Here is a 5,360-nt window from a genome sequence, read left to right as displayed (position 1 = left end):
TGTACACAACATAGACCTTGGGATGATCCTGTATCCCCCATGGCCATTAAATGTCCCCTGTTCCTTGAGCACCATTTGAGAGCCTTAAACCATTATTTATTTCCTTGGTTCTCACTCTGACATTCAAATGGAATGGATAGGGCAAAAAGCAGTACACCCCAGGGTCTTCCTTCCTGTTACAAGCAAACTACAGTGTCAACAGAGCTAGGGGTGCTACTGGGAGAACCCCCAAGGGATGGAAACAGCTAATGGTGTGGATGGGGCAAAGAAAGCATTGTGGGGCTCAGTGGCCCTAGGGACTGTGTCTCTCACTTTTCTGACTCTGGAGGAGATGGACCAGTAGAGGCTTCCAAGAGACATTTCTAGGTTTAGGGCTATGGAGCAAGTCGCTGGGGGTGGCATCCTGTACCAGTGCTGGAATGAGAGTTACAACTGCCCAGAAGTGTCAGGGAAGGTAAGGTAAGAGGGAATGGCTGGAGACAAGCTTCTGCAGAAACTGTAGTCTCCAGATCTGGAACTCAAAAACACCCAGACTGAAGGGAGAGCCATCGGCATCCCCCAGATAGGCACTTACACCCATCCCCCCAGGAGCCTCAGTTGCTGGTGATTCCTTTGCTAGCTACTTCAGCAGAACATAACCTCCAGGAGAAAAGTAACCCAACCAATGCCTCTCCATTTTCTTGGACCTCAGAATGATTGAACATTTGTTTGACAAGGGAGTGAATGATGGATGGGCTCATGCATGCATGCATGCATGCATGCATGGATAGATGAGTGTATGAATTGACATGTCTGGAGCAAGATTGAAGCATAAGGAGGGAAAATAGACAGGCTAGGCTTTGGACACATAGAGAGCAGCACCTAGCCGAAGGTGAATGTGAGTGTCCTCGTGTCTTGCAGACAGACAGGCTTGGGAAAGTTCCAGAGTAAATCTGGCCAGGTGAACCCTCGGCCAGGTGAGCGAGTGTGACTCCATGAGGGTCTCAGGTCTCATCGGAAGAGAGATCTGTGGGTATGGAGAGACGTGGGCTTTTAAGCTGTTCAGGTAACAGCTCTGCTGCCTGGGCTGAGGCCTTGCTGGAAGGTGTGCTAAATGACGCTGTCGAAAGGGCAGGGCATGAGCTGCTTTAGTGCCCCCAGCCAGTCCAGCCAATACCAGCTCTATTCTGCTCCCATTAGTAGGTTTGGCAGGCAGCTTGCCATGGACTTCAGAAGACCACAGCGCAGATTAAGGGAGGCTGGATGCTAATTTGCACATATGGAAATGTTTCTCCCGCCATGGATGGCTCTGTTGTGGACAGATGGAATTAGCGAGCACTTCGAAGTCGTGAAGACAAACACATCAGAAAAAAATGAGAAAGAGACAGAGTTAGAGAGAGAAAGAGAGAGAGAGAGAGCTCCCTTTTCTCTTTCATACTCTTTCTGTTGATGGCAGCTCTCTTTTCTTTTTTTCTTCCCCACTCTACCATTGCCCCGTCCCTCTCTGCTTTTCTTCTCCCTTCCCTTGTGAGACCTCTCAGATTGCACAAGAGTAAATAAATTTTGCCCCCAGTGGCTCCTGACATCAATAATGCATCGGTCCCATTTCCATTGCAAATCACACTTCAGCATCGAGCCCATCGCATCAGCTGGGAGTGGGATCCAGGTGCCAGGGGACCCCAGAGGAAGGAGGGCAGGTCTTCTCAGGTTCTGAAAAAGCAGACACCTTGGATTCCAGCATCCAACCTTGAAAGGTTCTCAGCCTATTGTGACCCATCTTCTGCCTGTCTCACTGCCAGTTCTCTTTCCAACAGACTCAAGAAAGTTCCTCAGATGCACAGGGCTTGCTCCAGGGCTCAAACGATAAGTCCTATGGGATTGCCTTTTATTGTGGCTTTTCTTTCTTACACCTTGTGCCTTTGAGTGGGAAGGTCTGTAATATTTTATTTATTTGTCAGACATTTGGGGTTAGCATCTCTTCAGAACTCGGCACATGAAGGCTGAGACACCTACTTGGGTAATAGTTCCACTTCAGGGGATAGCCAACTTTTTCTGTAAGATGACAGCAAATATTTTTATCTTTCTAGGCCACAAATTTCTCTTGCAGTTGGGGAAGTTGCAACAGTGAATATGACAGCGAATGAGATTGGGGGGGATCTGTTTCAAGGCATTCTTTATATTGACAACTGGCTGACCAGGAGTTGTCACCATGTCACCATGCCAGGTCCCACAAATTCTCATTTGCAGGAGGTGTGCACTCTCTCAGCCCAGAGCCACTGTTTTCTGACTTATCTGAGGTGGATGGATACCTTTGACCCAGAGAAGAATGCCCTTTTTCTGACTTACCTCTATGACATCACCTTGTCTTAAGCTATGGGCTGTAAGTAGCTCAGAGGACCCGGCACAGCAGTCCCATGGATGTTGCTGGCTCCTGCCACCTTGACTTTGTGATCATCTGGTCCCTAGTATGGCTACATTGCTGTAAGTGTTCTGATAGTTCCTTCTATTAACACCAAGTGTTAAGTAAACATGGCTTGGGAGTGGTGGTTAGGGTATGGGAAAGGTGGGTGCAGGGATTCCTGGGGTGGTACTGTGTCATTGATCGCTATACATTCCTTTCAGTTCCAGTCTGGGCCTGTGGTTTCCCAGGGGATCTGAGTGGAAAGCAAATGATCCCATCAGCCTCCTGGTGGTGTAACAACTGCCTAATACAAAAGCCATTCCAAGTTTTGGAAGGTGGGTGTAGAGCTGGAAATGGGGAGAAAACATGCTTCAACAGTGGTATTTACCTACATTCTGACAAGATGGTCAGCCTTGTGCCTGTGGCTTCCAGCTTGGGCACACACCTAGCAGCTCCTGGTTACCCTGGGTTGGGTGATCTTCCTGCGTGGGACTGTGTGGATTTCTTTCCTCTTCCTCGACTTCATATTTGATTCAACAGCACCGTGAGTTTAGGAGAGGAGCTTTGTTTGATGGACACGTGACTGTGGTTAGCTGCTGTTCAGTGAGAGTAGCATTATGACAGGGATTTAAATTTAAAAACAAGACTCAGCGCCATTAAGCAACTTCCATTAGGGGCTGATATCTGGACATTTTATGAAGATAAGATTTGAATGACATTATCTGGTCCCCAACCCAAATTGAGGCAGTTTCTATTGAAAAGAAATGCCAAGCGTCAGTACTGTCAGGGTCATCATTTTCTACCCACACCCTAGTTCTGTGGTCCCAGTCCATGGATGGAACCTGCCCTTCTGCAGTCTGCCCCCCTCAGGGGATGCACTCTCTCAACACTGTGGGTGATCTTGCTCAACCATGCTCCCAGGTGCCCAGTGGCAGATATGGCCCCAATGACCACTCTGATGATGACCTTAGAACTGTCTTGTGACAGACACTTTGACTGCACTCTCTGTCATTCCTGTGGTGTGTATGTGTGTGTGTGTGTGTGTGTGTGTGTGTGTGTGTGTTCTGAATTCATTTCTGAAGTATTCTCATTTTACACAATAACCTCATAAACAAGTGACCCAGTGACTGACTAACCAAATGATCCAGGGTCAGAAAAGTATTTGGGAAAGTGCTGAATATGCAAAAATCTAAGGCACTGATTTTATACATGTGCATGCTTTGACCTCAAAACAAAACATAAACACATGGAAACCATACACACACCACATGTACCACATACATACATATACACTATACACACTACACACAAACATACCCTTCATACACCCATTACCCCCACACAAACACAGACACACATAACACACACACACACACACACACACACACACACACACACACACACCACACCACATCTGTTCTTCCATCTTTCTCACCTAGTCACTGATATCGGCCCATGTTCCCCTCCCTCCATATCGTGCCACATTCTCAGCATTAATGACACCGAGTCGAACGTATTTTCCCAGATCCACAGCATGAACAGAGACCTGGAATTTGGAGTTGAATAACACAGTGAGACCCACATTCAGGTTTAATTGATGTATGGTCACTGGGTCACTGGACAATGTTCTATGATGGGATGGACTCGCTGGTCCATTATAATACACAGTGTCTCTATGCAACCATCACAGAGATGTGCTACCAGGATCCCAGATGGATACTAAAATAGGTAGCATCTCACATCCACTGTATAAAATGGCTTCAGATTTTTACAACCCACCTACACCCTACAGTGTACTCTAAACCACATGTAGATTGCTCACAATCCAATCCAATCAATGTGGCATAAGCGCTGCATCAATAGTGATTATAATGTATGGTTTGGGGATAACAACAAGGAAAATAAATCTGTACACATTCAACACATGCACGGACATTTTTACCCTTGAATATTTTTGATTTAAGAGTAGGTCACGTCACAGGCACATAGCCTATGGTTATAGTGGACTGGCTTTATGCCCATGTTCATAAGTCTCCCAAACATGTATGTACACACATGAACAGCAGCTTCTGTATGGAGAAAAAGGAGCTATACAGACACCCATGTATGATAATTAGAATGACAAGTGGGTGCACAGACAGATGAGCACAGGGGTAAAGGATGGAAAGGGGGGCACCTTGGGAGTATTCCACATTTCACCTTTCCCCTACTTGTTATAGAACCCGTGTTCCTTCTGATTACCCAAGAATCTAAAAAGGATTTCATGCCCACTCCTGTTTTCATTTGAAGGAAAAATTAATTTACAAATTCTGGAGCACGTGGATAGTTGTAATTCGTGATGTGAGCATGCGATATGTTGTTCTTCACCTTGGTCCTCCTGACTGCCACGTGAAAATTCCCCAGAAATTTAATATCACCATCAAGACCAAATTGCTACGATTACGGTTCATGTAATTTGGAATTCATACAAATTGAAAATGGAGGTAAAATAAAAGGAAATATAATATTGAATTATCTTTGTGCTTTGACATTTGTTCTCATAGTAGCGGATGGGAGGCATGCCTCCCTGCTAGGCTCAGGCCTTTCATGTCTGCTGACACTGTAGCACTGGTTCAAAATTACAGTGGTATAATGTGTTTTTTTTTCTTTAATCCTCTTGTGACTTTTGACTATAAAGCTGAATTTTATGTTGCCAGGTGCTCTCTGTTTGTTTTAACACCAAATTCTCTTCTGTAGGGGTGTTTCCAGGTATTGGGTGGGATTCTCCATTTAGCCTTCCCAGCCTGGGCAGGAGCTGGTCTCAGATAAGTCCGTGTTGTGCGCATGGCCTCCTTTCTATTTAATTGGAAAAACAGACCCAGGAAAGGGTTTCCCACTCATTAATCAGAAAGCCCCACATTGGTGGGCAAAAGAGTCCCGTGGGAAGCAGGAGAGGGGCTCAGAGTCTGCCCCCTCCCACACTCTGGAAGGGAATGGTTTG

General features: G+C 46.0%; 1 long non-coding RNA gene across 1 annotated transcript; it reads left to right on the top strand.

The window, feature by feature from the left end:
- The first annotated feature begins 2,369 nt into the window (after positions 1 to 2,369).
- Positions 2,370 to 4,891, top strand: LOC143268558 (uncharacterized). Its single transcript, XR_013044622.1, has 3 exons — positions 2,370 to 2,460; positions 2,602 to 2,715; positions 4,670 to 4,891. It is a non-coding gene; the product is annotated as an uncharacterized LOC143268558 (long non-coding RNA).
- The last annotated feature ends 469 nt before the right edge of the window (positions 4,892 to 5,360 follow it).

The sequence above is a fragment of the Peromyscus maniculatus genome, chromosome 14 (genome assembly GCF_049852395.1).
Source record: "Peromyscus maniculatus bairdii isolate BWxNUB_F1_BW_parent chromosome 14, HU_Pman_BW_mat_3.1, whole genome shotgun sequence".
NCBI lineage: Eukaryota > Metazoa > Chordata > Mammalia > Rodentia > Cricetidae > Peromyscus > Peromyscus maniculatus.
Note: the sequence above shows the minus strand (reverse complement) of the source record. Positions and strands in the feature narration are given on the sequence as shown.